At 42.6% G+C, this 24,696-nt stretch overlaps 1 protein-coding gene across 7 annotated transcripts in view; it reads left to right on the forward strand.

Annotated features, from left to right (window-relative positions):
* The first annotated feature begins 15,338 nt into the window (after window positions 1–15,338).
* Window positions 15,339–24,696, forward strand: part of DUSP16 (dual specificity phosphatase 16) — a 67,873-nt gene continuing 58,515 nt past the window's right edge. For 3 of the 7 annotated variants that reach the window (XM_030480916.1, XM_030480922.1, XM_030480919.1), the window contains exons 1-2: window positions 15,339–15,857; window positions 16,821–16,906. The gene's annotated coding sequence lies outside the window, so the exon portion shown is untranslated. Of the gene's footprint in view, window positions 16,165–16,820; window positions 16,907–24,696 lie in introns of all 7 variants that reach the window. The other 4 variants (XM_030480917.1, XM_030480915.1, XM_030480920.1 and 1 more) reach the window with 4 other exon arrangements.

Below are 24,696 nucleotides of genomic sequence, written 5' to 3' on the forward strand. Positions count from 1 at the left end.
TTCTATTCCAAATTAAAGTTCTTTGAAAGCTGATTTTTAAAATATTATCAGTGTTTAAACAAAGCACATCACATTGGGAGCCTGATCTGTGACTACTTGCTATACACTCTATAATTAGATGTTGATAAGGGGTTTTCTCTTATATTTGCCAAATATTCCACTTTGTGACAAGATGAGCACCTTCTGTAGTTACACATGCTCAAAGTCTCATCTACAAGGGGAGTTCTTCCTGTTTAGCTATTGCAAATTAACTTCTCAAGTAAAATGGACTCAAAATAAGTTAATTTGGAATAATCAGCTCTTGTCCTATGCATACACACACACACAGAAAAGTTACAGCTTTACCTAGCCAAACTAATTTTCCCATATAAGCAAAATCTTGAAACGGTGTTCATGAAGCTTTTGTATTGCTGAATGGATAGACTATTTGTCAACTAAAATATTGCATGAAAATGCTCATGCTGCAGTTGGAAAGGAGCTACTTCATCTTTTCCAGTTAGTAGAAAAGAGGAAAAAAAAATCAGACGCTCCTACACTTTATGTATATGATTGATAGTTCCAAATAAGATGAGAGAGGGAAAAATAGGAATGGTTCAAAAAGGCGTTTGAATAACATGGATTTCATGCATAATTTAAAGTAAATATAAAAAACTGAGAACCAAAGAGCAAGACAAACAAATCACTGATTAAGAAGATGACGAAGAGTGGGTTAAAGTTCAGTGCGGTGCACAAGTGAATAAAATTTAATCTTGTTCTGAAACAACAAACAAACAGAGCAGCACAATATGCCACGTTCAGGAATGTGAAAGCCATGTTGTATCTGGCACTTGAACAACAGAGAATTATTGCTGCTGATATGGTAATTGCAGAGGTACAGAAAAAAGTGGGTGGATCATGTGAAATTCATGAAATACTTGAGGTGAACTTACAGCAGGATTAGTCTTTTTCTTTTAATTGTGTGCATTGATATCTATGTGCAACTGGTTTAGTAAAAAAGCATATTGTTCATTCTCAAGAGCTTTAAAAATCTACTTCAGCTCAGTGTCATTTCTTGTTCTTAAGATATTTTGCAATGTGCTTCTCCTCTTTGGCCTACGCAAACAAATATGCCTGCATATGCATACCTATTAGAGCCAGCCCAAAACTGCTCCCTGTAGCTGGCCATTCTGGTAAGAGTATTTCTGGTTGCTTTCCGCAGCACTTCAAAAGATTTTAAAGTTTTGTCCAGGCACAGATACTATGGAATGAGCTGTGCTCACACTCAAAATATTTACTAATCTAAGTCTAATATTGTTGTCTTGTTCAAGGGCATAAACAAGATTTCTGTATAGCTTGAGTGCAAAATGAAGGACTCGTATAGCAAGCTGGATCTGCGTTGTAACTGGGTCGGAGAACATCCATAATGACCTTGACTACTTTCAGAAATGTCATTGTGTTTCATGTGAAGGGTCAGGTCATCACATACAGTGCTTCGCCCTGGTCTGCACCACTCCATCTTAAGTCAGCATCGTATCAGCTAACTCATGATTTGCAACTGTTTAAGCACACTGGATTTCCTAGTATTGTTGTAACTGCTGATGAGCCTTGTATTTGCATTTGATGGGATTTGTATTTAATGAGACTGCTCATGTGAACAAAAGTTACTTGCAGGATCAAAGGGTGCACCATGAAAAGTGTTCTATTAACTGGATATAAATCAAGAACACACTCCTGGATAACACAAACTCATTTTCAAGGCAACAGGCAAAATAAGCGGAATGTTACTGGCAGCTGGCAGGCCGCCTGCCTTTCCCATCCATACAGGGGAAATAAAATGTGCTGTTTCAGAAAGATACAGAACAAAGCACAGAGACTCTTAACCTGTCATTAGTTCCCCTTTCTGTGGCTCTCAGAATCTTCCTCATTTGTCCCAGAGCTCCAAAACCATCAATATCTCCTGAAAAAGTAAACTCAAGTTTTCTCTTCCCTTGCAAAGAGATCTACATGAAGATGATAAGGGGGCTGGAGCACCTCTTCTATGAGACAAGCTTAGAGAGTTGGGTTTGTTCAGCCTTGAGAAGGCTCTGGGGAGACCCTATAGCAGCCTTCTAGTACCTAAAGGGGGCCTACAAGAATTACAAGGGCATGTAGGAACAGGACAAGGGGGAAATGGCTTTAAACTGAAAGAGGGTAGATTTAGATTAGATAGAAGGGAGAAATTCTTCCCTGTGAGGGTGGTGAGGTGCTGGCACAGGTTGCCCACAGAAGCTGTAGCTGCCCCATCCCTGGAAGTGTACCAGGCCAGGTTGGGCAGAGCTTGGAGCAACCTGGAAAATACTCGCACGCCTCTCTCTTAGTAACTCACAGCAAATTGGAATGGCTTCTCAGGTATTTGGAGTAATTTAAGTTATAACTAAAATGACAGACCCAAAACCTCTGTTAAGCTCCTCAGTCAGGCATATATGCTGCTAACATCTAGTATCTGGATGAGATCTAGGTAAGAGCCAGCTCCTTTCTCTCGTCTCCAGTTTCTATTCAAGGGGAACCTAAATGTATGCTCTTGATGGAAGCTGTGTCATACTCAGGTGCCCTACTTTGTGATGCGGGATGAGGATTTGCCCAAGTGTGACACCAGCTGAGTGTAGACATCAGCATACCCTCAGAGGTATCTAGTGCACTTTTAGCCTTTTGCTACTCTGACTCTGCTCACTTCAGTTTTAATTTCACTGGAAGAAATTGCATTTAAATTTGTAAGTCAGACTGCTAGTTCTCAAATTATCATATGAAAAATGTAACAATGAAGAAAATTGTTGAGTAAAATGCACATAAATATCTAGTAATTTTTTCATTCACACATAAATATATATGTAATAATTTTAAGCTCCAGATTGTCTCTGACTTGAAAGAGTAATTGATTTATGGTGACTGTTTGAAGATTTGGAGGATTAACTGCAATTATAAAATCAAAATTAGAAAATACTGCCTAGTTTGCAAAAAGCATTAAAGTACAACACTGGGAGATGGGGGCAGGAGGGTCCCTGTGTCTAAATGGACTTCATTTTAAATCAAAAAACACACTGTGGGTTTTTATTTTTTTCTTTTGAATATTGTAATACTGTTAAACAAATTTCAGACAAGACTGATCCAAGGGAAGAAGGATCTGTGAAACACTAGTACACACTGAAATCAAGCTGGTTTTTAAGCAAGTGGTCTGATTTTAACTTCTACCTCAGGATTTCCCTTAAGAATTTGGGACTGGGAACTATATTGTCCCCCCAGAATTGGGGACTGACATTACAATTTCAGAAAACTATATAAGTTACTCCATTTATGTCTCTGCTGTTTTGTGTTACAAATCATTCAGAGTCAGACTGTGTGGTGTGGTTGTACATGCAACAGAAGCTCTCTGTGGCACTGTGCCCCTTTCCTGCACGCTCTCCAGCAGTTTTGCTGTCAGACCCAGCAACAGTGTACATTAAAGGTTTATTAATTCCTGAATGGCTTCCCCTCTATAGCACTCCACAAGGCACCATTAGTGGTTTCTGTCTATTGGGACGTACATATCTCTAGAAAAATGATGCTGTGAGGTAATTCAAGGGCAGTAAACCTATAGCAAGAGGAACTTTCATCCTCCCCAGCATCCCTTGAGATGCACAGCTATCTGTTTCCAAACAGGACATTGAGTTTTCTCAATGCATTTCCATGATTTTAAGGCCAAGGTTAAGCTGCAGGAGAAAGCCTGACATATGTATGTAGTGTTGATGCCCATGTTAGGCATTAGTCTGCTTGGTTTCAAAGGCATCTCCAGAGGCTGATTTAAGGCATTTACATCAGTCTGCTGCTCAAAATCACTGAAACTTAGAGGTAAGTAGCTAATTATAGATACCGTGAATAGACCTGTCAGTGGTCATTTCATAGGGCCAAATGATGTCATGCTACAGAATAGCTTGCCATCAGTTTGATAGGTATTTTACATAAAGAAATGTGGTGGGGATTTGCATATGTGTTTGTTCTAGATTTTTTTGTTGCTGTTTTTTTACCATCTCCAGTTCTTCACACAAATGAGCTATTTATTAACCAACTGCTACAATGTCAGGTATAAACATTAACCAAGGAAGCAATGAATCCATACACAGATCAACAGCTGTTTGCTAAATGTTCACTTTGATTGCATATATATAGTCCTTAGCTGTCTACTGACTTGTCTTATTGAAAGAAGTGCCAGCTCCAGAGCACTGTAAAGTTGCTTCAGTGAAATAATTCCCTTCCCTCTACCTCCATCTTTCTTAACGGCCTTTAAATACCTGGCTATGAGAGGGAGAAAAGACCCTATTGCTGAGTCTGTATTGAGACTGCTATGGAAAATTTTCCCCTGACAGTGTCAGAAATGTTATTCAGAGTCCCTCAGATAGATAGCTACAGCATTCTTGAATGGAATACAACTCACCCTTTTCCCCCTTTAATGTGTTCAGCAGACAGGTGGCAACCCAACTGGTGGCAAATTCCTAAGTATTTATATCCTTTAACTCTCAAATGATACGAACAAGTAATAGGAAATGTCATGCACTGAGTATATGAGTAATGTTCCCATTAATCAATCATCCAAAATAAACTGGATTATTATGTCTGTTTAGACTATACTGTAGCTATTTGCAGATAGATGTACTGAGAGAGCAAGCCTGATTCTTACTGGCTCTGCTCCATGTGGAGATTTAAGGGCAAAATCTCTTACAAGTTCACGCCTCTTTCACACGTGCTTTGGCCAGAGAGATTCACAAATGCAGAATACCACCAAGCTGCAATTGTCTACTTTCTGGTATCAGCATTTGACTCCGACTTAGACATAATTTTCAACTGAGTATAGTAGCTATGAGGCAGCGCAGATACACTCCTGAAGAATGAGATTTTTAGCTGCTCTAAACCAGCAATTAGACTCAACATATTTTAGAGACAATTGGGATTTTGAAAATGAAGTCCAAACAAAACAAGTAATTTTTGAATTCCCTAGTTTCAGGAAAGAATGGTTGATTCACTACTTAAGTTGGTGACTGGTGTCCTACACATCAATTCAAAGAATGAAACTGGAATTTGTGAGTTAGACTGGAGGTTTTGCCTGTCTCCATTCATTATTTTCTTGCATCAGTTTTGGCAGCAGACTACTACTTTTAATGGATGTGTCACAGGGCATCCAGGAATCTAGAAAAGTGCCGCTGTGTATGTACCTGGAACAACTCAATATCCGGTATAGAAAAAAATCTCTGCGGAAGAACATGTAGTTCCAGACAGGCTGCAGTTGCTGATGGTGTACTACAGATTCTCACTGAGTAGAAACATGCACAGACAACCACTCTGAGGCAAATTTATTTGCAACGCATTTATTTGGTGGGCACTGTAGTGCAACATATGCATGATCTGTTCAGCGTACTGCAGGTCCAAATCCCCTGGTGCCAGACAACTTGCAGTGTGGTTGCATTTGTGCCTGTACCCCTCTCTCAACACAATGTGGAGTCTATGGTCGTATTCCCACTAAAATACATTGAAGTGCCATAGGAAGCACATACTTATTTAAAAGTCTCTTTGAAAGGCTAGAGTCTGAAACCACTTGAGCATACCTGCACAAACCACTGAAATAAGATAGGTGCTTATTGATCAGGGTAGGGTTGTACTGACTTGTCCTCAAAAGCAGAAAAGACAGGTGTCCCTGAATCCATAGTGCTGAGAGTTTGTATAAATGGAAATATTTTCAAAAAATTATGAAGCTCCTTGACATTACAATAATTCATAAACAATTTAGATGACTTTGTTGCTTTGTATGGTTTTGGTTTATAAAGTTCATAATCTGGTTGCACAACTGAGAAGAAACAAGAGAATGGTACAATACAGCCCTTTTGCACCACTCCAGAAGTGCTGAGGAACATTTACCTAGAAGTAAATATACCCTGTGCAGCTACGTTGCCAGCTGATGGACAGCTATGGAGAGAGGGAGGTATGTAATTGAGAATAAGACTCTGGGATTTTTTTAAAGACGTATTTTCATATGTGTTTGTTACTAGGGATTTTGTTGTTTTTATTATTGACGGATTTCATACCTTCATTGCTTCAATTACTTACATACAGCCTTGACTCATTTTATTCCAGGGCCTTTTTTCACACCTCTACCAATGTGAAAGGGCCTCTATATGGATGTAAAAGTAATTTCCTACCATAAAAAAGTCCAATTGCTAAGCACAACAACAACTTTTATTGGTCCAATAAAATCCAGAAGCCATGCTGCATTGCAGGCATGCCACAGAGACAAAGTAGAGAGAATCTGAGTATGTTTTTAACAACCACTGAGATTAATCTGGATCGGTTAAAATACATTATGAATTATCATAAGATTATTGTAAAGTCTCTCTTCAACATAAATTTAAGCTTGTTTGTAAATTTTAACTGTGTACATGTTACTTCAGTATTTTTCACAGTATACATTCATATTTAATAACCTGGCTTTATGATATTTGGTTTAGCAATAATGAGATCAGCCCTGCAATATCTATAGTGACTTTAAGTAGTGACTTTTACCATCTAACCAAACTTCCTCCTCAAAGAGCTTTGCTCATAGAAATTTGTACCTAGAAATTTATACACTGAAATTTCATAATAGTGACAGGACTACCTTAATATTTGACAGATAAATTTTCAGCCAGGGGTGCTGATGCACTGAGATTTCTCAGTGTAAAATAAGGATACAAGATACAGGAAGCATGACTGCCCCTCTATGACATATATTAGGTTGGAAGGGACCTCTGGAGGCCAGCTGGTCTAACTCCCTATACACAGCAGAGCCAACTTCAACATTAAATCCAACTCCAAAGTCAGCTCAGGTTGCTCAGGGCCTTGTCCATTCCAGCACTGACCGTCTCCAAGGATGGAGAAGCCACAGACTTTCTAGGCACCTGTTCCAGTGTTTGACCACCCTCTTTACTAATATCATTGGATGGCAAACGTCCACCTAACGACTGTCAGAAAGAGTAGCTCACTCTACTTCTGCTGGATTAGCAAGCTGAATTGATTTACATTGCATTATAACAATGCCAGATTCACAGCAAAGGAAGGAGCAGGAGCTCACATTTAGAAGGAGAGGGTAGGAAACTGTGAGCTACAGCATCTCCTTTTGGCATCAGCAGCCTGTTAAATGGGCTCAACCAAGTTATCTGCCTGCATCTTCTCTCCCGCTGTGAGTCAGGACTGCCACTGCCACATGCTGGTTCACTCTTTCTCTACCAATTGCTGTGCATCCTTGTTCCTAAGTTGAGTGCCTTCTGCAGTGGTTCAAGCCTTTGTTCATTCGCATGCTGTAAACTAAATGGGAGACTGAGCCCTTCTTTTAGTGACATCCAGCTTACAGTGTTTGTGCAACTGCAACCTAATCTCCTGCCAACACTATATGGTAAGAAGGTACTTTAAATGAATCATCAGTTATAGTAACCATTTTTCTTAAACTACAGCTGACATCATTTAATTGTAAGTCCTAGTACAAAATAACAGATGAATAAACATACAATTTCTGCAACTTAGTAATTAAACAAGCCCTTCTAACAAGGACTTCTTTTTCCTTTTATATTCTGGAACTCAAATTGCATCTACCATTTTCCCATAAATGTCTCCACTGGCTGGCTCACAAAATAATCTGTCCTCATGTTCCTGTCTAAGAAGTTCTTCTGAGCTTACACTGTTGCCAAGAAATAATGACTTGGAAAGTCATGTCCTCTACTTGAAATTCCCCCTCTTAAAAAAACTTCTGTCCCATTTGATTTCATAATATCCCATTTAGATTTTAAATGGTCATGAAGATGCACATTCTTCAGCCTAAGTTTATCTGGAACTCATCATCATTTGATCAGTGGCTTGAAACAATTTTTTAATGACCAGAGAGTCAACAAGCCAAATTTATATCTGAGGTAAGAGAGTGAAGCTTCAAGTCACGAGAAGTCTGAGGCAGACCTCCACATAGAAAATAAAACACTGGATTTGGAGCCCTGTGCTTTACCCTCATTGATCTTCTCTCCTTCTTTCTGCAGGCTGAACATAAACCATGGTTTTAAACATTTTTAATATGTCAATGATTCTTCACCCCAGCAACAAGGAGAACAAGTGGCAAACTGCTTTGAAGCAAAAATATTCCTGCAAGATTTTCAACTCCCCCCCCCCACCCTGAGCTAAAAGAGTTGTACCCATACCCAGCATACAGAAACCAGCTTGTTCCTGAGCATCGGAAGGATAGACAAGAAAGTTATATAAAAATAAACAAGCAGTCCTTCACCTCACCTTCACCTTAGAGTTTTGAACTCAGATTGCTACTAAAATAGACATATTCTAACCTTGCATTCTGAAAAAAACCCACAAATGACATGCTCTGAAATTTTCACATGCTGCTTTTCCCTGTAACCTGATATTTTCACCTGTCCTTCTTGACAAACTCTGCTGTCTGTTGTTGACAATTAGGCTAGTACCAGACAGACAATATTCTGACCACTGCATCCAACAAAACAAGACACTCTTCAGAGTTAACAGGGCTTTTTTTCCTATGAATGTTTTTATTGTGAGGCCCAAATATTGATATTCTGGGTGTTATCCACTTAAAGATTTATATGAATGAAAGCTTACAAATGCAGGTCATTGTGATGCTCATGCCTTTCTTTCCCGCAGCAACAACAAACAGTAATTAACTCAGTTTTCTTTTTCCTTTCAGAACTCGAGTTTTCTTCATTTCCATTAAAGTATTTTCTTTCTTTTTTGATATGAGGGTCTTTGTATCTTCCACAGAAGAGAAACCTCTCTCTTTCACAATCTGAATAACAACATAGTTTCACTTGCGTGTTACTGCAACACCCAAATTGCACCTTAGTAATAGAAATAAAATGAACATTAACTTATCAAATCCACATGGCTCTGTATATATCTGATAGGTATCAGGATATCTGTGGGTATCAGGAACTGTTAAAGGTAGGCAGAAACAACAAAATGCATTAGGAGAAATGGGGAAGACTCTAAAACTGTCAGAAAATTTCCTCTGCTGTGTACATCTTGAAAATAAAAATATTTTAAAATAAAGAAATATAAATAAAAAATAAACTGGTCTTTAATACCACAGGTTATTCATTCAGTTTCTGTATTAAGCTTTTAAACAAATTTCCTGACTGTGAGTTAACCTTAACATGCTATCAAGACAGTAATTTTGTACTTAATGGTTTATATTGACCCAGATTACATTTCACGTATCACAACTTTAGAGCATTTTATGGATGCTGTCCTTTTTCACTGTATTCTAGAGACTCTAAAGAAAATGTTTCATTACGAGGAAAAAAAAGTTTAAAATGTATTTCAGGTTGGTAATTACTATACTCTCACATCATCTAAAGTATTCAAGTAGTTAAAAAGGTGGTTATGAATAGTCAAAGACCTCATACATTTTACGTTGCACTCATAATAAACACAAATACATTTTAGTTCTGATTCATCGTTGGCCACAAACAAAACATGAACATACAAAGCTACTCTCCAGATAGTATAAACTGACATAGCAACTTAAGTGTTAGTTGAGCAATGATGATTTACACCATCTGTGCTTACAGCCCATTACAAGTTGATTTCAATACAAGTACACCAGCCTACAGACAAATGACTAGCAGTGAGTAGGAGCTAAAAGAAAGAAGGTAAGGGGAGGGGGATGTGTGTGTTTATTGTGACAATTATCTTAATTTCTGGAATGTGTTTGTGATTTTGTTTTTTAATGTATTGGGGAATTTTGTTGTTATTTAAATATTTTTTCTTTAGATATAGAGAAAAGTGAGAAATGTTACTATTTAAGTTTCTCAGTTGCTGTAGATTTGTCTGAACTTGCTGTTTCTTGGGAACAGTATTTCATTATTCTGTTTCCTGATGACAACATGTTATTATGCTCCCTTTCTGTAAATAATACTTATTATGATCTCCAATTTCAAATGCCTTCTCAAAACTTAATCTTGCTGCTTCATACTAAAGTAGCTTGACTATCAAAATAGTCACTTTTTTTTCTGTTAAGGATGATTAGGATTGATGAAAAGCCCCTAAGCTTTATAAAGCCCATCCATAGAACCAGAAATTTTTATTACTTCTTCGTCTTTTCTCATTGTCTCCTGTTGTCTATCTCACTTATAGCCTTTTGTGTATGTGTGTCTAATTGCAAACTAAGCCAACAAACTTTTGTACAAGTGCTTAATTTTATTAAATGTGCCTGCTCAGGTTAAGTAAGAAAAGTTACTATTTCTTTCAAGAGGTGGAGGAGAGGGAGAGGGATGACTTAGTGGTTAGATTTGGAATGTAAGAGAACTTGGTTCAGTTCTCCGATCTGCAACTGGCTTGCTATACTATCTTGAATGAGTTACTTTATCTCAGTAGCTCAGTCTCATACCCATAAAACATGGTATCCTCTGTCCTACTCAGAAACTATAGAGATAGGGATCATGTAAATTCTTGTTGAGAAATGGATAGGATTTATGAAGTAAGGGAAGCAGACAGCTGACGCTCTCCTTCTCTCTCCTCTGTACTTTCTGCTACTCCAGTTCCTGTAATTCTCCCTTTCTCTTCTACTGCTCCAAATCACCCACTGTCGTCCTACAGAGAGCAGGAATATTGCTCCATCTTGTCTTACATTCCTCCCAGCATAAGAATATGTATCTGCATTGAACCTAGACCTCTCTGCTTGCATACTAACCCCAGCTTGTTTGGCATGCTATGAAGCTGGCCGTGCTGGAGAAGCTACAGGAAAGTAGAGGTATGAAAACTACCTGCAGTGACAGACTAGAGAAGCTATTGTCATTTAAGCGTTTTCCAGAGGAGTAAAGCTTCCCAAGGTCTGATACACACATGGAAGGGAAGAATGGGGAGACAGTGGTTGTTCTCAACTCACTGTTTTCCCTTGAGCATTGCTACTCTGCATCCTGCGTCTCTGATGCTTGCATTTCTCACCACTCAGATTCCCCCTCTCCAGGCTGAACTCTGTGATCTCCCACTGATCTCCATCTGCAAACTTTTTTCTCTTCTGCTCTTTCCCAACCCTCAGTCCTACATCTTCTATTCCTACTGGTTTCCAAATCCTCATGTTCCCATTGCTGCTCTCCCACAAACCAGCGCTGCTTCTCCTGCCATACCTTGCTCTCTATGCCAACAAAGCTGGTATCTAAAAATGCTATGAATGCTTCAATGTGGGTGTCTCGACAACCCTTCTATTTTTAAATACCCTGAAGAGCTGTCAGTAGCAGTTATGTCTGGTACAGCAGCCTGGTCTGAAAGCAGATTAGGCCAAACTACCCACTGCCCCTGAAGCTGTCCATGAGTAAAAGATCATCATCTGACTTCCCATCTGCTGACCTGGGTTTCCCCTAATCCATTTCAGCGGTCTAAAACAAAGCAGTTCAGCTGACATCTACTATTTAAACTTCTTAAGCTACTCCGATTGACTTTGGCCAAAACAAATTTGGGAGGGATTGCATGAGCAGCTTGCAGGTAGGTAGGACAGGCGGTAACCTTTGGCAGAAGATAGCTGTGACAGTGACTGGGAGCTGTCTGGGAATGGTAACCTCTTCAACAACCCCGCTTCAGCCTGTGGAGGAAGTGAGCACCCACAAGGGGATTTTAAAGCATGGTAAATTCTGTGCTTTAAGTTCAGTTCTCACTGATTTCGCAAGAGGTTCCTCTGGCAAACCACTCCTTTCCACTGTGCAGAAAACATGATGACGTTACTCAGGCTGCCATTCATCTTTCCCCTGTTTAATCACTGCTAACTGATTAACCAAGTGAAGTGCCACCAAATCCACTAGCTGGAAAAGGAACAAAAAGCTATGCTAGCTTTTATGAATAAAGGAAGAGAAACCTTTGTAAACAAGGTGCATGACCTCCGGTTCTTGAAAGTACCCACCTATTCCATCTCCCCAGCCCTTCAGCAATAGGGGCAGTGAGGGATGACACACTTACAGCTCCTCCCGCAGAAGCAGTATGTGAACTGACAGGACATGGGAGCATGTTAAATTTCGAGCGCTGTTGCATAGCCTGCTGGATAGACACCACAATGTCTTTTGCCCTTGTTTTACCCCACATAGACACTTCAGGTCGTATCTCATGAGCTTGATAAGGAGGCACAAGAAAGGGAGGCTAACATTAACTATTTTGGTACTGTTTTGCCAAAAAGGGGCAGCGAGTGCTGAGGCAAAAAAAAAAAAAAAAAAAAAAATCCATGGACAGAAATGTAGCAAAATATATTTCATAGAATTGACAGATCTTTGAGAACCTGGGGAGGAAAGGTCAGCAGCCAGGGACACCCACAAAGCCAGGCAGCCCCCCTCTCAGGTGGTTCAGGAGTTCACCGAGCTAAGGCCTGACTCTCTGCCTGTTTCGTGCGTGCAGTTCGGATCATTTCCAGGAGCCTGCTGTGCAAATGGTAGGGAGGAACGAAAGGCTTTCAAGGAAAAAAATTAAGCTGTAGTTAGACTGACACACAGACGAGTTACTGCTCCTTGACGAGTGACCACCTGCCAGCTGAGGCATGTCAGCTGCCAACACACGCACGCCTTGCCCATTGCGAACAGGAGGTAAAGGAGGCAGACACTAATCTCAGTGAAGTGAGGTCAGATGCTGCTGCGTTTGAGTCCTCCAGGCTCCTCCTGTTTGTGTCTTCAGGTTAGCAACAAACTTGTACAGTTTCACCCTGCAATGCTCTCCCGGATCAGGCTCCCAACTCAAGCTCAAGCTGGAAATATAAAGTTATTCTTAGTAATAACTTCAGCCTGCAGGAGTCAATTGTGATATCACAGGGGTTTAGTCACACCTTTTATTACATTAGGAAAAAGAAATCTCCTGCTTCTGTGTTGTGGTTTAAGCCTAGCCAGCTTACAGGACACTCTATATTGAAAAGGCTTTAACTTGTTCTCCTAGACTTTTCTGTATGTAACTTTTTTCCAGCTAAAAATAAAAATATTCCAAAAAGATCACAACTACTTTTTATTCCCACAGTTCTACAGTGAGGAAGCTTTTTCAGTCTCCCAATTAAAAAAAGAGAAAAGTTACGTAAGGTGTTACTGAGTTGAGGTGACAAAAGGGAAAAGAGAACTGAAATGTCTTTCCTCCTCACCACGCGCCTCCTCTGCTACTCACCACTTCCCTTTGTGAGGATAACCATGCTGGAACTATTTGTTCCTGCACTTCTCTGGTCTGAATAAGCTGGGGCACTGGCTGTCACCTTGAGTTTCTCTGGCACGCTCTCCTCTGATCCCCTTCATCGAAATGGGTCAGCTGTAGCTCCGCTAACCAGCAGTTGACTGTGCAGACTTTCAATCCTGTGGGCACTTTGGGGATCTGCAGAAGGTATCTTCAAGGCTGCTGGTTAACCGAGACAGAAGGGCAAAACTGCTTTTTAGCTTCTACAAGACAGACACATGCAAAATAGCGAACATACTGACGTAAGTTGCTTCACCGCAGTTCCTTCACTGCTTCTGATCTTTCTTTTGTCACTGCCTTATGGCGACTGGGCTTCTCTTAGGAATTCTCTCTCCCCTGCACACTCTGCACTCCCTTGCAGAGGACTGGTCTGAAGTGCCAACAAGGCTTCCCCATGGGAGACAACTCGCAACTCCTTAACACCAGGCCCTTCATCAAGGTTGTTCTTGGTCAATTTTGCCAGGACAGAGCCCACCACTGTAAAATTTGTTCGGAGCTTCTTGCTTTCTGACATACCAACCACACAAACCATTTTACTGCAGGCAATAGCTGCGTGCCTTTCCCAAAGCACTTAGTGTTAAGAGACAGACACCATGAGTGTAAGGAGCCATGCGGTTAATCCTGTTTCACGTACTGTCTTCCAAAGGTTTGTGGCACAGGGATTCAAAAGCCAGCAGAGGTGACTGGCTGGAGTTTGAATTCTGCCATATCAGACATCCTGCATACCCAGCAGTGCTGGCAGGCTCCCTTTTGTGCCTCTGAGGGTGATGCCTCTGAGGGAGAAAGAGGGCTGCAGAATATTCTGGTGTACCTAGAAGAGGGATGTGTAAGACAGGCAGGACCCACCAAACCCCTGAAGGATGTACCTTGCTAGTTTACGTTGGTACTAGCCAGAAGACATATGTGTGTTAGACAAAAATAATTATGTTCCTGTGTATCTGTTTAGACTTAGCTTGCACTTTCCAAAGTTACTGGTTTCAGATTTTTTTTTTTTAATTATTTAACAAGGTTATTTAAAGGCCTTATAGCATAGCAGACTTACAGTCCATAAAGGGGCCTACAAGAAATCTGGAGAGGGACTTTTTACAAGGGCATTGAGGGATAAGATCAGGGGGAATGGCTTTAAACTGACAGAGGGGAGATTTAGATTAGACATTAGAAGAAATTCTTCACCCTGAGCATGGCGAGACACTGGCACAGGGTGCCCAGAGCAGCTGTGGCTGCCCCATCCCTGGCAGTGTTCAAGGCCAGATTGGATGGGGCTCGGAGGAACCTGCTCTAGTGGAAGGTGTCCCTGCCTGTGGCAGAGGGTTGCAACTGGATGGTGTCTAAGGCTCCTTCTACCCCCAACCATTCTGTGATTCTATCAAAGGGTGAAAGCCCCCAGGCCTCTCTGCCCACATCACCACCACCACAGGAGGATCTCACACCTTAGCACTGCAATGGCCCTGCACTACAGAACACAGCGCTACTTTAAAAGACAGGACCAGCATTTATGGAGCCAACTGGAGCGCTTGCTGTAGCACCGACCACAACCGGGTTCGGCCACAGGCCCCCGTCGGACCCGGGCGCGGGTACGAGCGCAGGGCGCGTCTCCGCGGGCCGGGGCCGCTGAGCCGAGATGGCCTCTGCGGACAGAGCACGGGAAAGGCGAGGGCCGGGGCCGGGCAGCGAGGGCAGGGCGGGCGGAGCCTGCCGCCCGACCGGCCGAGGGGCGGGAAGGGCCGCGGCAGCGGCGGCGGCGGCGGCTGAGTTGAATCGCTCCGCAGCCCCGGCTCCTCCCAGGGGCCGTCCCGGCGGCTGCAGCGGGGGACCGGGGGCAGCGGCCGTGTGTCCCCCGCGGTGACAGCGTGGTGCGGCGTGAGACACCCCCCCCGCAAGCCACCGCCTCCCGCTGCAGGGGCTGCGCGGCGGCTGCTGCTGCTGCCTCGGTGTCCCCGCAGGGATCCTCGCTCCTCCTCTTTCTCCTTCACCCTCTCCCCCCACCTTCACCCCCCGGCTGAGTTCATTCACTGGGATTGGTTTCAAATGACGCCATCGCTTTATTTTTACACCAATGACCTCATCCCTGCAGCTTGAAGTTTACTGACCAGCAAAACTCTTTTCTCTCGTTCGCTCCCCTCCTTGTGCCTGCCTGCTCTGCCCGTTTGTTTCTAAGCGTTTGAGCCCTTGGGGGGAAAACAGAAGGCTTAAAAAAAAGCCCCAAAACCAAACACAAAAAACACCCCAAACCCCACAAATTTCTCCCCCCTCCCGATCTTTTCAATGTGTGTGTGTGTCCCATCACTGTCCCCTTTTAATTTTCTCAAGCCATCTTGGGGGGGTGGGGGGAGGGGGAAAGAAGAAGGAGAGGGAAAAAAAAGGCTCCAAATGTTTCCTTTTTCTTTTGCTCTCCCCTCCCACCTTCACGCTTCCCCCTCTTAAAAAAGAGACGAATATAGTTTTGCTGTACTTTTTATTTTTTTCTTTAATTGTTTTTTTTTTATTATTTTAATTCAAGAAGAAGGAAAAAGAGGAGCTTCCTCAGCGGCTGGAAGGAGACAAAATTGTTTCAGGCGGCAGCGGCGAGGCTGGCGGCAACAACTTTTATCCCCGCCGAGGGGACAGACGGACAGACAGGCAGACAGACAGGGGGTGAAACAGTAAGTGCCGGGAGGAGCGCAGGGACCCCTCGCCCGGGCCCGCCCCGTGGAAGGCAGCCCGAGAGGGGGGCGAGGGGCACGGGGGGGGCCGCGCCGGGCCGCGCGGAGAGGAGGAGGAGGAGGAGGAGGAGGAGGAGGAGGGAGGTGAGGGAGAGGCGGTCGGCAGGAGCCAGCCCTCCCTCCCTGCGTCCCTCCCCCCCTCCTCCCGCATGCCCTTCCCCGCCGGCCCCTCACCTCTGGAGGAGAGCGCCCGCACCGGACAGGTCGCTGCCCCGGCCCGGGCGTGCTCCGGCTGCCTCCGCAGGTGGTAAGGCACCGGGGTGACAGAGAGGGGGATACGGGACGGGGACGGTGCCGGCACCGGCGGGCCGCCCGCCCCGCGCTCCCCCTACCTGCTGCGGGGCGGCCGGCACCCTGCTGCTGCCTGCGGCGGCTCCTGCCTCCTCCTCCTCGTCCGTTCCCTTCTCACCTCCCGATAGCCACCTGCCTCCCCTCGTAGAGGCAGGGGAAAGGGGCAGAAAGCCGGGCGCGTTTTGTGGGTGGAGGGGAGGCAGCTCGCCGCGGGAAGGGATGAGCAGGAGCCCGCTGCCTGCTCCAGCGCTCCCCGAAACCGGCTGCTGGGGCTGTTTGGGGAGGCTCCTGATAAGCCGTGGGTGCGCGCCTGCCTTTCTAAACTTAGTAAACAGCGCTGGCTCCGAATAGGTTTTCCAGTGCTTAAAGTGGGCGAGGATGCTTTAAAGCCCCGGAGGACTCCCGAAGGTGGAAGCTGTGCCGTTCAACTTGGAAAACGTTTAAATTGAGGCAGTTGACAAAATGGAGGGCTGCCGGGGAGTCCAGGAGTGAAGCAAATTGCAAATTGTTAACCTGGTGTTGCGATCGCGTAAACTCCTAACTCGGTGGTTGGTGCCAGGACGCGGCCTGACAAATAACCCGCTCCTGACTTCATATTTTTTTCCCCCATAGAAGCTGCGGGGATGAGGAGTTGAGCGTGCATCAGTGTGTCCCGAACAAGGTGTATGGGATGCACCTGTTGCAAAGCCTGACCAATGGTAGGGTTTTTCAGTGGCCAAAAACCATTTGGTTAGATGTCAGATGGGAAGGTGTTCTTTTAGAACACAAAAGCCGGGAGAATTTACTTTTATTTTATTGTCATTTCAGCTGGTTGAAATAGAAAATTGATATTCTGGTTTTCCTTCAAGTAAAGGGTGTAGTCATAGCGAGCTGTATTGTCTGACCTATGACTAACTTTTTTTGTTCAAACATTCAATGTATACCCAGCAGAATAAATAGATCTATGCTAGTTTTGAAAGCTAAAAGCAGATTGAACTGTTTCTCTTTGTAAGGATGTGTGTTGGGGTTCTTAAAAGAAAAAAACCCCAACCAAAACCCCAAAATGATTTTGTAATCCTTGCTTTGAAATTTATGCTATTCCTGGCAGCATGTGGTTTGGTAGATAGAGCATTTACGAAGTCACAACTGACCAAACAGGAGTTGGTTTAGACTCTTGTGTTTTGAGGGGAGGTGGAAAAATAGTAAGTCTTAATTTCTTTTTATGGTGTTCATCCCACTGCCCGTTGGAGATTGAAGCATTCATCACAGTTGTTTATGTTGGTTGTCTGGGGGTTTCTGTTAGAATGTGGAGCAAGTATGCAACGGGGGAGTGTACATGTATTTCTAGCTTTAATTTCTAATGACAAAAGATACAAAGAACAGTGATATTCAAAAGTAAATCCTGCATTTACTGAGTATGCTTATTAATATTTTTAGGAGGAATCTATAAAAAAAATGCCCAAGGTATAATAAATTCTGGTCATTATGCTTATTTAACACAATAGTGCTTCAGTGTACCTTAATGCACAATTTCAAAGTTTTTTAAAATGAACGAATAAGGAAAAGCAGCAGAGAAGGTGCCAGTTCCTGTGCTAATTGGAGGTGGTAGCTGCAAAATGCTTGTATGGTTTAGTACATGTGCAAAGGTCCAGAAAGCCCAACCAAGCATTTAAAACCGCAACATGTTGGATGAAGATACATAAATACATTCCTGTTCCAGTAGCTCTGGTCTTGTTAGCTACCTAAGCAGGTACACTGGAACAAAATCACTCCAGAAAAACTTCTGTAGAACTAAGTAAGCTTAATTTATCTTTGTTTCTGTAAAATGCATGCTTTTCTTTCAGCGAAGGCAACTAGCCTGGCAAGGATGTTTGCTTTTTAACTAGAATAGCTTCAACTGTCCATAGGAACGGTATCGGCAGAAGCTGTGCAGGAATGTGTTAAATGGATTTCGCTAGGAACTCTGTCTCCCAAGCCAGCCCCAGCTCTTCTGGGGTCGTGCCAGCCCTCAGCCCCTGGGAGGAGTTCTGGTTGTGTCTGCCATGTGCCTCTGCACCTTCCTTGGCAAAATGACTGCCCTGGGAGCCCTGTGCTTCCTTTGCTTTGCAGCCAGCAGCTGGAGACAGGGTGAGTGAAGTTGCATGGAGTTTCTGGAGACTGGATGATGGGACAGGTCAGCCATTCTTCTGCCTTTAAGATAAGTGATTCATGTAGGCCTTAAAGAGCCTTTGAAAGGCAAATTCAGGCAGTCTTCTAGAACTCTGTAAGAAATGCCAAATAGACAGGTTAGCATTTATTTCTGTTGTTTGCATTGGTCTTCAAGTGAGCTCTGCTCCAAGGCGTTGTGCATTAAGAGCTGCATGTGGGTTGAGGGCCTTAGTCACCTGACTTCTCAAAGTTTGACGCCTTAATCCTGGACCTGTTCAGGAATATTCGCTGTTTTCAAAATACAGATTTTCTAAGAAATACAGTAAGCACAGTTAAAGTATTTTTTCACTCAAGAGAAAGTAGGCAGGGTGATAGTTTTCACTTTATAGTATGTCTGTTGAATTTTCCTTTCCTGTAAGAGCAGTCAGGAGAGCATCACAGATATTTTTCAAGTGCTGACAATCCTTAATAGCCAGATGGCAAGGAGCAGTTACTGCCAAAGGATGAGGTGTGGAAGGATTGGCACATCCCTTCCTTTTTGTTTCACTCCTAGGAAGAAACGTGGGTTTGGCCTGTGAATCCTGTGACTCTGTCTCTACTGATCTGTTGTGATGTTGATCAAATGACTAAACATTTCTTGCAGTTTTGTAATATTTTGTGCATGGTTGTGTAATGGTACATCCATGATTATTTAAGAAGAATTATCAAGAAGCTGTCTTTCTGGGTGGTAGGGGAGTAGCTGTGTCCCTGATGCTGTGTGGTATGTTCACTTTGCCTACAGTTCTTTAAGGATTGCTTCCAGATTTCATGTAATGATATGGAAGGTTTCTGTAGAATATTTTAAATGTCAGTAACTACATATCATATTGGTATTGGTAAGGTTTCTCTGACTTATTTGGTGTCCCCCTTCATAAACAAAGGGTCATTCTTTAGGGCTGTTGATTGCATACGTGGCCTCTACTTTCTGCGTGAATCAAAAGCCATAGCTGATGGATAGCCTGGTGATGTGTATCAGGCTGTCTGGACTAAGGTCAGTGATTGACTAAAGACCAGGAGTCACTTGTGTGAATGTGAACACTGCAACTTCAGGCTACTTTCTGATCATTATTTGGGGGACCCTGTCCTCAGTATTTTCTTTATCACTAGTTGAATAGTAGCACCACCTTGATACCAAAGCTAATTGAGATGAAACCGGGTCTGGAGTAGAGCCTCTGGCTAATGTCTGAGATGCCCTGTGCTACTGCAGTGTTGCTACACATGGCTATGGCAACAGGGAAGTTCATATCGCCACTTCCCTCCTTCGCCAGACTTGATCTTCAGATTGATACTAGCTTGACAGCTCCAAATAGGAATTCTCCATTATAGTTATTGTGTAACTTCCCGTAACACCTGAAGGAAGCAAAAAATACACATTTAATGGTAAAGTTTCGCATCTTAACTTCTGGGTTTCCATAGTTTTAATCTGAGCAGTTCTCTGCTTATGGATAGGGCCTGTTGGCAGCTGTCACGGTCTCCAGTGGAGATGATGTTGGCCACCAGCGAATTACTATTTCTCAGCGATCAAAGAAAATCAGTGTCTAGGGTGTGTGTATGGAGGATAAGAGGGAAGATGGGCATGAGTTCAAGGCCTTGTGTTTCCTTTTGCTGTGCTATGTGATCTGCTGCTGAGCCAAGACTGACCTACTCGGAATTGGCTCTGGAAAGGCTGGCAGTTTTCCATGTTGTGTCCCTATGAGATGCTCCGGCAGCTGAAAAAGACCCCAAAATTAATAATTGGGCAGGGTAGGAAAGAGTATTGCCTCAGTGATGCGATGTTTCCTGTGGGGCTGTGGGGATGCAGAATGATCTCTTCTGCCACAGACCGTCCCAAGCTGCCGTGCTGCTGCTTTTCTGTGCTTGCACTGTCTGAAGCTGTAACATTTGCGCTGTGTGAATATATGAAAGGAACTGCTGGAACAAGGTCCTTCTTTGAGAGGAAGTCAGTTATCTCTGCTTTTTCTTGGTCACAATACGAGCCATATGTCACCAGTAACTTGTACAGCTTCTCTTTAGTCTATTCTTGCTGCACATAGCAAAATTAGTTCCAAGTTTTCATCCTGTTTCTCATAAACTAGGATCCGTTGCTTGCATGGACCTCCTCAGGTGAATTTGCACTCTAGTTTAGTGTCAAACTTCTGTCAGTTTTTTAGCAAATAAAGATGCAGAAGTGGAGGTGTGCAGAGGCTTTCATTAGTTGAGGATAAATGTAATTATTTTCCTCCATAAGACCTTTTTACACGCTATTCAGGGTGATAGTCTGCTAGAATATTTTTCTTCATAAAATCATAACTGTGTTCCATTACATTAGTTTGGCAGAAAACTCTGACACACAGTTTCTAATATTAAGACTGAAACAGTGTTACCTATTTTCATTATGCTATACTTGATTGTGCTTTACTATAATAATCTACGAATTGCGCCTGTTTGTTGACTAAGTGATAGATTAGTGGCTTGTACAAATACTCTCTTTTTAGACATCCTTGCCTGCTTGCCTAATGTTTTTTACATTACTGGAGGCATTGTGGGAGGCAAAAAGATGGGTTTGAGTGCATAATGTAGAAACATTGGAATGAGAACTTTACAGAGAGTATAAAACGAGGAGGACAACAGAGACTAATTGTATGAAATTCCTTTTATGCACACGTTCTTGAGTTTGAATAACTAGTATGTATTCAGCCTGCTGGATTAGAAGGCTTTGGCTCTGCATGTGTAGCATAGATGTTGCTCTCAAAACAGGAAAGCAACTCTCCCTCCCCCCACACTATTCCGGATAAAATTGATTTGGTACTGTTTTGCTCCTACTGCACCCCTAGTAAAATATGCTTAAAGGCTGAATAATTCATAATGTCAGGGATATAAACAACCACACTTCTAATAGCCTGAGTGTTGTTCTTGCTTCTCACTTGCAAGGTGTAAGATTCATTCACCCCAGAATTTAAAGACTCAACGCCAGTATTGGGACTTGGGTTTCTACGTGCGAGATGGCGCTTGCAGGGGAGTAACTTTCTTGACAGCGCATATTTCATGAAGTTTATACAGTCCCTTCAGCATGGAAGCCATCTATCTTCTAAACACCAAATACACACAGAGTCTGAACTACTCTTTTAAAGGGCTTCTGTTAGCATGCTGTCCTGCTACCGAAACAAGCCTTAATTTCAAAGATGGGCCGTAAGCACCAAGAATGTTTGCCTAAAGAACAGGTGTGAGATTACTTTCAACTCATTGTATTAATGCTATCTGGAGTAAGTATAGCACATATCATCTATACAGTTCCCACAAGTATTTTGTTACAGGTGGGAACCTGCTTACGTATTGGGATTTCATACCTTCTCAGTATTTTCTCTTGCTTTCCAGCTCTGCTGTCCCTCAGTTTCATGGAGTCTGTTTGAACTCTGGAAGACTGTGAGGGAAGAGAGCTGGAGAGGGAAGAAACTTTGGATTACATGTCTGTCTTCTAACTCCGTCATACACAGGAGTGTCGTTCTAAAATAAAAGAATTTAGGTAGAGTCCTCTTACTAGGAACACTGGGGGAGCAAGCAGAATAAACTTCATCTTGGTTTCAACAAAGATTCGTAAAGCTTTGCCAGTTTTTAAGCAAGGACAAAGAATATTCCAGCAAAAAAGTACAGCAGCAGTCTTAATGCATTGGGTTGGCATGTTGTTAGGTCTAAGTAAGTCTGAAAGAACACACTAGATGATTGAATCCAGATTAGCAGGAGGCAGATGTTCTCACCACTTTAGTGGGGCTCCCTCTGCCTGCCCCAAGACCCTGCATGCAAGGTGGGTGTGCTCCAAATTGAGGATAGGCTGTGAAAATCTCTCTTTCTATAGTCTGTCTGAAATTCTGCATTAATGGCAAGTTTCTTCTCATAGCAACAGGACCCAGTACCTTCTTCCCTCTTCTCCCAGGGTACTCCCATGTTGTTTCAAATTCCTAAAACTCTTACATTTTACAGTGACTGTTCTGAGGCCTTACTGAAGAGAGGTAATCCACACTGGCTGGTGTATACGTTCATAGTCCTGATCTAGCTCATTGCAGGAGGGGTTGGACTAGATGACCTTCGGAGGTCTCTTCCAACCCAAACTGTTCTATGATTCTATGATCTCTGGAAGACATGGCAGCTGAAGGCAAACAGGCACTGTCCTTATGAGAGCTGGTAAACTTCATGTTCTCCTAGCAAGCAGGAGACTTATTTAGGGCATATTTAGGCAAACTAATAAAGCTGCTTGTACTTGTACTTTACTTCCTTGTTTGTTTCCTGTTACTGTCTCCCTTTCTCATTTTGGTTTGTTTTTACTTGCATGTAACTTACCATCTGAATATGTATACGATCTATTTTTCCTGGTCAGTGGAGTGAGGTCTCTTGTCCAGCCGGATGAAAATCCCTGACTTCTAACGGCTGACAGGTTGTGAGCATGCTGTCAGCTTCTCAGTCCTTCTTTCTGCTTGCTAGGTGATCCATGTTTGAATACCATCCAGCTGACAAAGCCTGTTTCCTCAGTGTGGCTCACTTCACCTGTCTGCTGTGATTTCCAGGTGGACCTATTTGAAGATGCCTGAAAAATCTGTTTATTCAGCCCAGGCACGATTGTATGAGTAGCCTGTTTGTCACCTATTTCATCTCAAAATATTACTGAAAGTTAACTCCTTCAAGCACAAAATGTATGAAAAAGTATAGAAATACGAGTCCAAATCTCCAAGACACTAGTCACGACAGCAAAAGAAAGTATCAGAATACTAATCCTGTCATTGCAGTTTCCCAAGATACTCTTTCCATGAAGAGAGCCACATCTTCCCTGCCCATGGCAGGGGGTTTGGAACTAGATGATTTTTAAGGTCCCTTCCAACCCAAACCATTCTTTGATTCTGTGATCTTTCTGCCCTCTTAAATTTACAAGACTCGAATCTTTTCCTCCAACTGAGGCTTGCATGACTTGCCACCTCTCCTGCAGGTGTGACCTGTTCTAGAACAAGGAAGTGTTTAGTGTCTTTTCCCTTCTGCCTCATGTATGGTTAAACCTATAGAAAGCTGTGGAGGAAGCTCAGGCATGCTGTTCCTCTGACAGCCTTCTGCAACTACAAGCTATTAATGACCATTGCCTTTCATGGGCAAAACCAGTACTGTCAATTCCTTTGTGCACTTTATTTAATGGCGTAACAGGCAAGCACATTAGCTATTTTTATTCAAATGCCCAGACATAAGCCAGTATGGCAGAGTGGCTATGAAATGTCTGCATAGCTAAGTGAAAATACAGCTGCTGTTTAACACTAAATCTTTTTCTTTAAGTTACAGGATTTTGAGAGGGTTCAGCCAGTGATCATCTAATCTTTCTAACAACTGAGCTGTGGTGAGGATTTTCAAGATTTTGCATTAAAATAGGCAGAATGTTCATTTTAGTCATTGACTTTGTCTACTGTTTCAGTCAACAATAAGGAGGTAATGCAATAGGGGAGGTGGGTGGGTGGGGAAGGAGGGACTGATTCAGGTTAAAGGTTCAGGTCTTGGCCTTTCAGGAAGCTTTGGGACTATCTCTTCGTACGTGCTACTTAGTGGCAGGCACACAAAAAAAGCTGAATACAGGGACACTGTTAGCAAATGCTAGCTTAGAGAGAAGCTGTGTTTGTTTTGGGAATTTTTAAAGGCTGCCAAGTCCTTCAGTGGTGGGTTTTCCTCTTTTTTCTTTCCTTTCCCCTTTTCCTTGAAGACTCTGTCTACATTGGCAGAAAAATGGTTTTCATGGCTTGATGAATAATTAAAAAAAAAGTAAAATTCAGGACAGTGTTGATGATTTAAATCTTTGAATATTTCAAAGCCAAGAATTTATGTTATGGATTGTCTTGGGAGAGGTGTTGAGCATTTAGGGGTTTTCATGTATACATGCTCAGCAAATAGTCCTGCCCCACTATTGATATGCGTGGTCTCCAGTTCAATTTTGGCTTAAAAAAAAAAAAAACCAAAAAGAAAACTTTAAGCATATGGCAGATGTTAAAGGTCCTAAGGAAAAAAAATAAAAATCACTTAGTCTTATGCTTTCCCTGACCTGAAACCTCCCTGATACTGGAGTAGATATCCAGTGGTGGCATATTTTTATATATCTTTGCTTAACTAAATTACAGAGTGTGCTTATAGCAGTCTTCGTGTTATATCCACCAAAGTAAGGCATTTCTACTAAGCGCTTAATATTTGGCCCAACTGATGTTTCTGCTTTTCAGTACAGTCAAACATTATTCTTATTTAGCTATTTATCACCTGTTTTTTCTGTTTATGTTGGCAAAGTGCATCTACAAGTGTAACTTCCTCCTTGAAAGGTCCCTCCCTT

Source organism: Strigops habroptila, chromosome 3, assembly GCF_004027225.2.
Source record: "Strigops habroptila isolate Jane chromosome 3, bStrHab1.2.pri, whole genome shotgun sequence".
Taxonomy (NCBI): Eukaryota; Metazoa; Chordata; class Aves; order Psittaciformes; family Psittacidae; genus Strigops; species Strigops habroptila.